This window comes from Schistocerca serialis, chromosome 2 (assembly GCF_023864345.2).
Source record: "Schistocerca serialis cubense isolate TAMUIC-IGC-003099 chromosome 2, iqSchSeri2.2, whole genome shotgun sequence".
Lineage (NCBI taxonomy): Eukaryota > Metazoa > Arthropoda > Insecta > Orthoptera > Acrididae > Schistocerca > Schistocerca serialis.
Window position 1 is genome coordinate 403,021,010 of NC_064639.1, and position 12,147 is coordinate 403,033,156.

Genomic DNA, 12,147 nt, shown 5'->3' on the forward strand with positions numbered 1-12,147 from the left:
CTGGAGTTTATCTGTCATCTCCGTAACGCTTTCGCGATTACTAAATGATCCTGTAACGAAGCGCGCTGCTCTCCGTTGGGTCTTCTCTATCTCTTCTATCAACCCTATCTGGCACGGATTCCACACCGCTGGGCAGTATTCAAGCAGTGGGCGAACAAGCGTACTGTAACCTACTTCCTTTGTTTTCGGATTGCATTTCCTTAGGATTCTTCCAATGAATCTCAGTCTGGCATCTGCTTTACCGACGATTAACTTTATATGATCATTCCATTTTAAATCGTTCCTAATGCGTACTCCCAGATAATTTATGGAATTAACTGCTTCCAGTTGCTGACCTGCTATTTTGTAGCTAAATGATAAGGGATCTATTTTTCTATGTATTCGCAGCACATTACACTTGTTTACATTTAGATTCAATTCCCATTCCCCGCACCATGCGTCAATTCGCTGCAGATCCTCCTGCATTTCAGTACAATTTTCCATTGTTACAACCTCTCGATATACCACAGCATCATCCGCAAAAAGCCTCAGTGAACTTCCGATGTCATCCACAAGGTCATTTATGTATATTGTGAATAGCAACGGTCCTACGACACTCCCCTGCGGCACACCTGAAATCACTCTTACTTCGGAAGACTTCTCTCCATTGAGAATGACATGCTGCGTTCTGTTATCTAGCAACTCCTCAACCCAATCACACAATTGGTCTGATAGTCCATATTCTCTTACTTTGTTCATTAAACGTCTGTGGGGAACTGTATCGAACGCCCTGCGGAAGTCAAGAAACATGGCATCCACCTGTAAACCCGTGTCTATGGCCCTCTGTGTCTCGTGGACGAATAGCGCGAGCTGGGTTTACATGACCGTATTTTTCGAAACCCATGCTGATTCCTACAGAGTAGATTTCCAGTCTCCTGAAAAGTCATTATACTCGAACGCAATTGTATAACATAATGAAGTAACCGTATGAAGATGAGTCATTTTAATACACACATCTGACACTTGATTGTTGACGGCGAAATCGTTATGTACACCGTCAAGAGGCCCAGATTACGTGCCGGAGGCGCTATTTCATTGTAGGCACTAAAGAAGCTGACATATATTCCAAACACATCTCAGAAAAGTCCTCCCCAGTGTTTCACTTTCGAGGGGCGTCCTCCCGTGGACCGTATGAGGCACCACTTTTCATATACCGGTAATGGAAGTGAGCGTTTAGCCGGGAGGCCCCTTGCGGGGCAGGTCCGGCCGCCTTGGTGCAGGTCTTATTACATTCGACGCCACATTGGGCGACCTGCGCGCCAGATGGGGATGAAATGATGATGAAGACAACACAACACTCAGTCCCTGAGCGGAGAACATATCCGACCCAGCCGGGAATCGAACCCGGGCCCGTAGGGCGGCAATCCGTCACTCTGACCGCTCAGCTATCGGGGCGGACTTCATATAGCGGTGAGATTAAGGCTGCTAAGTTTTAGTATTATTTGATGAAGTTTATTTATCACGCAGAACATTTATAATGCAAGAAGTGCATTATGACCGTGGGCGACTACAAGTTTCTTAAAAATGGCACTGCCCAACTCTTTTGAGTCTTGGTAAATCAGTTTGCGAGCTCAGCGTGGTAGCACTGGAAACGCCGGGCCCGTGTGACGTTGCCTCTTCATCTTGACGTGACCAACAGTGAGCGGCTTGTGCTTATAAGGCCTCTAATGTCCCACCACGGACTGAGAACGCTTGTGCATCCACAGGTCAGACCACGTCGTAAGTCCGTAGAGCTTTGCACTTAGTTTCCTCGTATTGTCACTGCGCGCTTTTTTGCAATATCCGTATGTCCTACACCTGCACGGTAGGTGACTTACGTACACTATGGATTACAGAAGAAGAAGCCGTGTGCAGCAGTTCCCTAAACTCTCGTTTTATGTACAGAAGCGATGCTGTGTGCTTACTCCAGAATATACTGATCACCCCCCTTCCCTCCTGCAGATCTGTCATTTCTGCGCAATTTCCCGTGTTGTAGACAGTCAACGATAGGGGTACCGCTCTCTACCTTTTCTGCGGACACATACTTTAATCTACACTCATCAAACAAGTGCTCTTAAATTCGCTATTGGCGTCGGTGACCTTATTAACAACTTAAAAACTTACTTAGAGTCCATATATTCATCAAGTTCACCTTAGAAAGCATTAGCAATTTTTACAAATGTGATTTTTGTATGCTTGAGAAACACATCAGCGGTAACAGACTTTGCAGTGCTTGTTCCCACATTTGTACTGTTCTTTCGGTAATGCTTTCTGGTCTCTTCGACTGTAATTGGAAGATCATTGCCATACAGACTGCTGTGTTACAACGATATGAATTTCTTTTTCCAGATCATATTCCAAAGATGCGTTTCTGTTCAGGCTAAACATTCATGGTGGTAGAACAGAGTATGTGTGTGATTATTTTCACATACATAAATTGAATATTTATAAGAATTATCGTTTATTATTGACTTTCACAGTGTTTTATTTTAAATAAATAATTAAATAATAATAAATATTTTGCTGATACGCTGTGTAACGTGGGGATAAAACCTATCGTATTGTAAAATCGCCCGAGCAAAGATTCCTAATTTTTGTGTTTTTTACTTTTCTTTAAGGACATAAGTTGGCAGAACATTTGTAATGGTTTAGGAAGCTTCCTAGCTCTAAAGCAGCGTGAAAATTTGCATCATAATTTTACGTGTTACTGTGAGTTGACGACATTTTACTTACTCTTCTTTTCTAAGCTCCTAACTCAGACAGAAATTTAGGGTTTTCTCATGTTAATTCTACTCGAAGCCAAATTATGCACGTTACCTCGCCCATTAGCATGGACGACAGGTTTTTATTACCGTTCTTGAACGTTTCATCCAGCAACAGGATTCAGCGGACCGCCTAAGCCTCGTGCTTCCTGGGTCCCGTGCATATATTTCGTTTCGTAATTTTAAATACTCATTAAGCAAATGCGCACGGTGTTTACGTAGCGTGTGGCGAACAGATGCCACGTAGAGCAGTTCAGAGCCAAGACATAAGGACGTAAGATGCTGTCCACGTTCAATTTCGAGTTTTGCGATTAATGCTACCTTTTACGAAACATTAAACTTAACCCTCATATTTCCGTAAAGACACTTACATGATAAATAACGCCAACTGTGTGTGTGTGTTTTCTGCTTTGTTGAGCATTCATAATGTGCAATTAGCTAACACGCTAAAAACATTGCACCACGTTTGTTGAGAAACTAGAGTGTTTCTCCGATACTGTACCTCCTAATGCACAACTTGCTTATGAAGACTGTCTGTGAGAGCTGCATCGTTTGCAAACTTTCAGAATCTCTCTAAGGATATAATGACTTCCTCCTACCTCTAAATTTTAGCAAATGGCTTAGGCGTGTGTGTCGTTAGTTACCTCGTCCAGGGAACACTGTCGGCTGCTAGAGATATTTCTGAAGAATCTGTTTCCGGCATCAGTTTCATACTTGTTCTCTGGATGTGGTCCTTTTGCTATGCTTCCATTCTTTTTTATTGGGTTGCATTTATTATCTGAACCCAGCCTTATCAAACCTCATTCCTTAGTTGAGATGGCCAAGATAGAATTCACATATCGACCTTTTATTCTGACTTCAGTGAAGAGTAAACAGCAATATGTAATGCTACTTCCTTATCTTATCTGTGGGTGAGACTGTGGCATGAATGTATGTTGTAACATCTCCTTTCTCTAAATTTATACGTCCTCTCAACAGGACCTTTTCTACTTCAGGCTGAACGTGAAACTTGGAGGTAAACTTTTGGTTGATGATACGAATCAAAAGATTTGTGCTGTCTGCGTCTGTTACGGTTCATCTGCTGCATTGTAAACTAGAGTTCTGTATTGCCTCGAGACCAAGAAAAGTTTTTTCTTGAGCTTGACCTTACTTCGGACATTCATACGCTTTCAGAGGTCGCGAAATTACGTGTGCGTGTTTCGAATTTTGCGAATCGAAACAAGCGACTTCCCTCGGAAGATGGATGTTTAATAATGACAGTTAAGGGAAGTATGAACCAGGAAAATTTTTTTGATAACCAATTTGATAATGCAGGGAAAATGATACCAGCATAATGACACAAAGGAATTAAAGACATTAGTTGCCAGTGCGCATTGATTGATATCGATGGGACAAGTTGAAAATGTGTGCTGGGCGGGGATTCGAACCCAGGTCTCCTGCTTATTAGGCAGCTGCGCTGACTACTACGCCATCCGGACACTGTGGTTATCACAAGAGCATGGGCTACCCTGTCATACCTCCAGTTAGACCCAAATTCTCGACTTATACCACACGCTAGTGATGTAGTGCCCCTGTTCATTAGTCTATGCCAAGGACAGTTAATGTCTTTAATTCCTTTGTGTTTTGATTCATAGAGGTTGTAGGAAAAAAATGGTGTCTGTTCTTCGGGACATGTCTGAAAGAACAGACACAACAAACAAAGGGTGACAATTATTAAACTACTAGGGCTGTTCAGTAAAGAATGATCATAATGTTTTTGACAACATACCATTACTCATCCTCATAATTTCGATGATTCTTCTCAAAGTTGTCTCCCATGAATGCGTTTTTGCCAGTCTTCAGATACATGCTGGAAACCATTTTTTGACAGGTCCGTCAAATCGCCTCCGCAACCTTCATCACTGCTTCTTATGGTTGATAATGCCTCCCACGAAGGCGTTTTCTCCATGTTAGGGAACAAAAAAGTCACATGGGGTTAAATCCGGACTATAGGAAGGGTGAGGGATGCACTTCACGTCGATTTTTGTAAGATATTCAGCAACAACTTTGGCAATATGCGGCCGCGCATTATCGTGGTGCAGCATCCAGCCGGCTTCACGGAAATGTGGCCTTTTGCGCCTGATATGGACTTGCAATGTATTCAGGACATCCCTGTAAAATTGTCCAGTAACTGATTTGTGTGCTGGTACAGCATGCTGATAAGCCATTCCATGAATATCAAAGAATGAGATGACCATAACTTTACTTTTGCTTTTTTGGGGGTTGGTGCTGAAGGAGATTTCGCCGGCCGCGGTGGCCGAGCTGTTTTAGGCGCCTCAGTCCGGAACCGCGCGACTGCTACGGTTGCAGGTTCGAATCCTGCCTTGGGCATGGATGTGTGTGATGTCCTTAGGTTAGTTAGGTTTAAGTAGTTCTAAGGTCTAGGGGACTGATGACTTCAGATGGTAAGTCCCATAGTACTCAGAGCAATTTTAAACATTTTTGAAGATTTCCACACTGAGCTTTGCTGTTTGCTCTCAGGATCAAAATGGTATAGCCAAGTTTCATCAGCTGTGATTACATGTGATAGAAACTCCGGATCTTCCTCTAACGTCAATTTTAACTGCATGCAGACCTGCACGCGAATGTCCTTCTGTTCGGGAATCAACAGCCTTGGAACCCATCGCGCACAAACACGTGTCATGTGTAATTTTTCTGTCACCAACGTGTGTTTGGCACCCAGTGAAATGTTCAGTATTTCAGAAAGTGATCTTGAGGTAATTCGTCGATCCTCTCTCACAATGACAACAGCAGTGTTGATGTTTTCTTACGTAAGAGGAGTAACTGGAGCACCGGGTCCACCTTCCTTTGAAACTGATTGTCTTCCCTCTTTAAACATTTTAAACCACCTTCGAGGTGTGCTGTAGGGAAGAACAGACTCTCCATAGGCCTCCTGTAACATTGTATAGGCTGAAGATTTGTTGAGACGAAAGCAGAATTTCAAAGCCGCATATTCTTCCTCGCGTGCTACCTCCATTGCAGCGGTAGGCGATACTGAACATGTCTACCCTTGCCTGCCTCTCACAGACGGGGAACAGGGATCCCAACAATGAAACTATTACGGTTTCTTTGTTGCACACTAAGCTAACAGAATATCATAAGATTGAATTTTAGCGCGAGAAATTATGGCCATAAAAAATTATGATCAGTCTCTATGGAACAGCCCTTGTATATTAAATAAAATCGTCATTAACTTTGAGCGGTTTGCGTTAGGACTTTCAAACTGCACGTTTGGCTGCGGGGCAGAATGAGAATTAGTATGCTCATGGTTTGGTTGAGCCCATTTTCATTTGGATGGGTTCGCAGTAAGCAAAATTGGCGCATTTGGGGGGCTGATAATCCGCATTTCACGATCTAGAAGTCTCTTGCAATGTCCAGTAACGGAATAATCGGTGCGAGATTCCTTGATGGCACGGTGATTACCGAACCGTACGTGAAGGTTTTGGAAGATGATTCATCCCCATTAACCAAAGCGACCCTGATTTCGACAAGATGTGCTTAATGCAAGACGGAGCTCGATCCCATCGAAGCAGGGGACCGCATTCTGGCTCTGAGATACCCTGAGGCCAATGGCATGGGTCTCGATTGGCCACCATATTCTCCGGATTTGAACAGATGCGACTCCTTTTTGTGGGACTATATTAAAGACAAGGTGTACAGCAATAACACCAAAACCATAGCTGAGCTGAGAACAGCTGTTCAGGAGGTCGTCGACAACATCGATGTTCCGACGCTTCAGCGGGTCATGCAGGATTTCGCTATTCTTCTGCGCCACGACATCGTCAATGATGGCAGGCACATCGAACATGTCATAACTTAAATCCGAATATCTTAGTGGCGTTTACCTGTTGACTAAAGTGTGTGCACGCCGTAGTTCGTAACTAATTTAGGTTTTTTTAATGTATTTCAATTATTGTCACCCTGTATGTAATTAAGGCGATGACGGCCAATGATCCCTTCAGTGCAGATGCTCATCAAGCTCTAATGGGAATGCGAGATCTGCGAGTAATGAGGCTAATGAGCAGGGGACTACAACAGTAGTGTCTGGTACAAGTTGAGGATTTGGATCTGACGGGAGGCGTGCTAGGGTAGTACGTAAGCGAGGGACCTGGTTCGAATCCCCATTCGACGCAAATCAACTAACTCATGTTCGAAAGAACGGACACAACACACACACAATATATAAAATAATAAAAGCGGAATTTCCGGCGCAGAAAGACAAACCATCAAAAAGCTTTCCCTATTTGCTGAGTCTGCCTGGAATTTGGGCTCCCAACAGCTCACCCCTAAACCATATTTCTCTGTTTATTTTAGCTAGACCTGCTCGTAACATTAATCAAACAAATGCCGAAATCTATCTTTGGTTATCGTTCTGAAACATTTCAACAATTTATAACATCGAAACAAGTTTCTCATCCGTTAATGATGAAGTTCATGGGCATCTAAATAATGAAATATTCAAGCAAAATCATCTTTATTTGCACAGAGAATCGGTGTGGGAAACATTGTAAATCATCCACACTAATCATCTGTGCCCTCTTTAGCAGTCGTAAAACATGAGATCTCTGTAGATTTTTTTGTGCTGTGTTGAAATAGCAGGTGAAAAAGCGTTATACTGATGATTAGGATGTTTTCCTATTCTGCAAGAACTTTTTCCCAACTCCTTGTATTCAAGCGACAAGAAACGTGAATAAATTCTCCCAGGTTCCCAGTAGGTCGAAATCATCAAACGATACAGCAGCTCAAACAAAGAGAATATCACAGTTAAGGTGATGAACATAATAAAACTTGCTTGAGAATGGGTAAAAATTGTCAAAATGAATAGCATTACTAGTAGCAGGATTTCATTCGCTTGTTTGAATGGAAACAACTGTTATTACAGTAGCTAAAAATATTCAGGACGTTTGAAGATCATACACGCCTCTAAAAGCACAAACCATCGATAACATGCTACACTTTTTGCAGCTTGAGCATTTTCATAATTCTCTCCTAATGGCCTACATATGACAGAACATTGACTTCCTCAAGCCCTAATTTCTCGCCTGATGGGGCTCGTGGGAATGTTTATTACTTACTACAAGCGTTACCGGCTTGCTGTAGCTACTACTAATAAGTTATGCAAAATACTCGTATTCGGTAACGTGAGTGCGAGATAATGTCGTTGTCAGCGTATATTGTTCCTCTTTGATGCGGACGCTTTGTCGTTTGCTTAGAGAGGAAATTGTGCAGTTATTAATTTCCATTTCATCAATATGACAGTTTACTATGCGTAAAAGCTGAACACGCAGTATACCTACACTGTTGGCCATTAAAACTGCAACACCAGGGATGATAGTAAATAACGCAGTTTTACTGATTGTGCATCTAGTGTACAGCAAGAACAATAGATGATTAAATTTTTAGGTACGTAAAGTTGCCACTTCTGGCAGCAACATTGACACCAACCGGGCTGGCCATCGAGCACAAGTGAGCTTGTGTGGCAGACAGGAACGGGTACGTTATTCCGTGCTGCGTCAGCTTTGCACCAGAGGAAATCAGTTGTAGTTGCTGGCCAGTGGTGCTGCACAGTGTCCGGAGAAGCTGTCCTGACAGTTCATGGTGCTCCATATGCTGCGACACTTGTCTCACAGCAAATAACACCATCTGCTAGCTCGAAGTACGATCCTACATGGCCGAGCGTGCAATACACCGAGGTGACTAAAGATATACCCATTTACAGATGACGGTAGTATCCCATACGCCATGTAGGAAAGGGCAGTGCATTGGCGGAGCTGTATTTGTACTCAGGTGTTTCATGTGAAAAGGTTTCCGACGTGATTACGGCCGCCCGACAGGAATCAACAGTAATATCAGAAATTGAGTCCGTCTTTATGCAAAACACCGTATTATTCGTTTATTTCTTTATTATGCCAAATTAGTTTAGGCGACAAATATCACCATCATCAGTGGGGATTTTTAATCTAAAACATGCAGAAAATGGCATGGTTGTACAAACACAGTAAAACATAATTACATTTTTACAAGGTAGTATGAAAGTATCAATATGAAACTATATTTCAAAAGTCGAAGAGTGTGCCGGCAATATCAGATTTCAGGCATTACCTCACAACACGGACAAAGCAGTGGCCTACGACCTTCACTTAACGGCCAAGAGCAGCGATGTTTGCGTAGAGTTGTCAGTGCTAACAGGCAAACAACACTGCGTGAAACATTCGCAGATATCCATGTGGTTCGGACGGTGAACGTATCCATGCGGCGAAATTGGGTTAATTGGCTATGGCAGCAGACGACCGACGCTAGTGCCTTTGCTAACAGCACGACTTCACCTGGCAGCGCCTCTCCTGGGCTCGTGGCCATATTAGTTGTACCCTAGACGGCTGGAAAGCCGTGGCCTGGTCAGCTGAGTCCCGATTTCCGTTGGTAAGAGCTGATGATAGCGTTCGAGTGTGTTGCAGACCCCACTAAACTATCGACCCAAGTTGTCAACAAGGCACTGTTGAAGCAGGTGGTGTCTACATCATGGTGTAGGCTGTGTTTACATGGAATGGACCGGGTCCACTGATCCAGCTGAACCGATCTTTGATGAAATGGTTAAGTTCGGCTCGTTGGACACCATTTGCAACCATTCAAGGGCTTCATGCTCCCAAACATCGATGGAACGTTTATGGATGAAAATGCGCCACGTCACAGGGCCACGATTGTTCGGAATTTTTCTTAAGAACTTTCTGGACAAATCGAGCGAATTATTCGTTCACGCAAATCGCCCGACATAAATCCCATTGAACATTTATGGGATATAATCGAGAGATCAGCTCACGCACAAAATCCTGTACCGGCAGTATTTTCACAATTATGGACGGCTATAGAGGCATCATGACTCAGTATTTCTGCAGGAGACTCTAACGATTTGTTGAGTTCATGCCCCGTCGAGTTGCTACACTATAGTGGGCAAAAGGAGGGCCGACACAATAGTAGGACGTATTCTATGACTTTTGTCACTTTAGTATATAAATGATAATTAATTGAAATCCTCAGCTGCCGACAGGTGTTGTTGATATACCTCGATGGGGACAGCTGAAAATGTGTGTCCCGACTGGGACTCGAACCCAGGACCTCCTGCTTACATGGCAGACGCTCTGTTCATCTGAGCCACCGAGGACACAGATGAATAGCGCAACTGCAGGGACTTAACCCTTGCACGCCTCCCGGGACACCCACATTCCCAGCTGTCCACAATCTACATACGTAATGTTTCTAATAGATATTTGCCCATCCACTCATTACTCGCGCCCACTAAGGTGACGATTCCCGTAAGAGTTCGGGCAACCTGTGCGCATTCGCACAGACGAAGGTCAATGGCGTGGTAGCCTTCATATATAGTTAAAGGCTACCCGGCTTGAATATCCGCGCACAGCGGTCTGATTGGCTAATTAACCCGGAAGCGGCGCAACGTATCGATTTTTTTTTCTTTTTTTTTCTTAACAATTATTTCTCAGCTAAACCTTTCCTACAACACCCTTAAAAGCGTTTTGAATGTTTCTGACCGCCCTGTATACAGAATGTAGATGATGTCAATCTTTCTTACTTTGTACGGTTCTGCTGAAACGCTGATTGTAAATAAATAATATTATTTGTATATCCAAACTTATAGTATGTTTTATGCGAATTTGATGCCTGTTTGCATGTCGAATTCGTGGCAGAGCTATTTTAATAACCAGCGGTACAGTAACGCAGTGTAGTCTTCTGATTCTTGCCTTCTCTGAACGATGGTTGCGTGGGTCACTCAGCTTTGAGAAATATTAACATTCTCTTGTAGTCTACATTTTCTATTTATTGTGTAGTATAGGTGAGAGGTGTTCTTCTTCGCTTCTCGTCGTACTGTCGCTACAGGAAGCAATTCTCTGAAGGTTTCTGTTAGACCACCCAAAAGCAATTAATACTTGTTTTTTTATCACTGTTCGTCGAAAATTGCTCCATAACCGTTCTCGCATGTATTTCAATGGCAGAAAATATTCCACATTGCCAGCGGTATCTTAAGTTTGACTTTGTAGAAGGAAAAGGGTTGAAGAGAGCATAAGGGTGTGTGGCCTTGAAAGTGTTTTCTGAGCATTTTTGTGTCCAGCTTCGAAAAGGTTCTATACAGGCCTAAGTGGGGGAAACATTTTGTTAAATGATTGCCGGATATTCTCTAAAAACGGGTCAGTACAAAAGATAGTCGCTCGTCCATCTGAACCGCCTCTCTGATCCTGGAAGTGTACACATAAGCAAACAGCGGGCGAATGAAAAAGTCACCCGGCTTGCAGCAGGTAAAAAAAGTTAGTGTATAGAATATGTGGTACGAATATCTTGTATGTAGGACTACTGACTGATGTGTTACAGTGTTTTAACATGTCATCTTTATGGTCGCTGCAAGCAATTTGGTTCCCTTTTTCTGCCATTAGTCAACATTCGTTAAAAGCTTTTTGAGAGACTTTTCCTCTGATCGTTTCCAACATCAAAGGGGAGAACATAATTCCATACTTGAAGCCCGGTAAATTTTAAACCTGATGGGTCAACGAAAAACCTGGAATCGAAAGAAATAAAAATAAAAATGAGCGATCGTTGCAGTTTTAATTATAAGAGTGCTGCGTTGATTATTCTTAAAATTTGTACTATACTGTATTTACTGACAACGAACATTGTTATAATTACAGTGACATTCTCAAGTTACAACTGATTTCTCAAGCTTTCTGTAACCAAAGGCTATGGAGTCATTGCTCTAAGGCGATTGCTGGAGAAAGCAATGAAAGGGATGAATTTTAAATATACGCTAATGCTGCGCAGTGTCAATTAGGGAACTGTAGGTGTTGTGCGGGAGTGCCCTGTAACGTCACGTAGGGAATAAAAAGCTACAAGTACGTGCGGCGCATTTCGTAACAGAGATTCTGCCTGCATCCCAGATTTTGTTTTGTGTCAAAATGCGTTGAATGGATTTGTCGAGCTGCATTCGCAGGCCAAGTTTCTAGTTTCTCATAGGCGTGCAGGGCTGTTCCAGGCATAATGTTTGAAACATAGCCAGCAAAAGAAATATCGCTGCTTCTACTCGATCGATCTCAGATGACATGAAATTGACCTCTGCTGTCTTTCTTTCTTGCAGTTATTTGCTGTAGATACAACAGTGAAGCCTTACTTGAACTTTTCTTGTCTTAAACGTTTATGGAAATAATTAGCCTTTTTGTCTTAAGACATTTAGGAAATAATTAGTCCTCGGGATACAAATTGCACTACACAATACCCTAGCGCAGCGGTTCCCAGCCTTTTTCGACTCGCGAACCCCATCTACAACGAT

At 42.8% G+C, this 12,147-nt stretch overlaps 1 non-coding gene across 1 annotated transcript; it reads right to left on the reverse strand.

The window, feature by feature from the left end:
* Positions 1–9,904: 9,904 nt before the first annotated feature.
* Positions 9,905–9,979, reverse strand: Trnat-ugu (transfer RNA threonine (anticodon UGU)). Its single transcript has one exon. It is a non-coding gene; the product is annotated as a tRNA-Thr (tRNA).
* Positions 9,980–12,147: the final 2,168 nt, after the last annotated feature.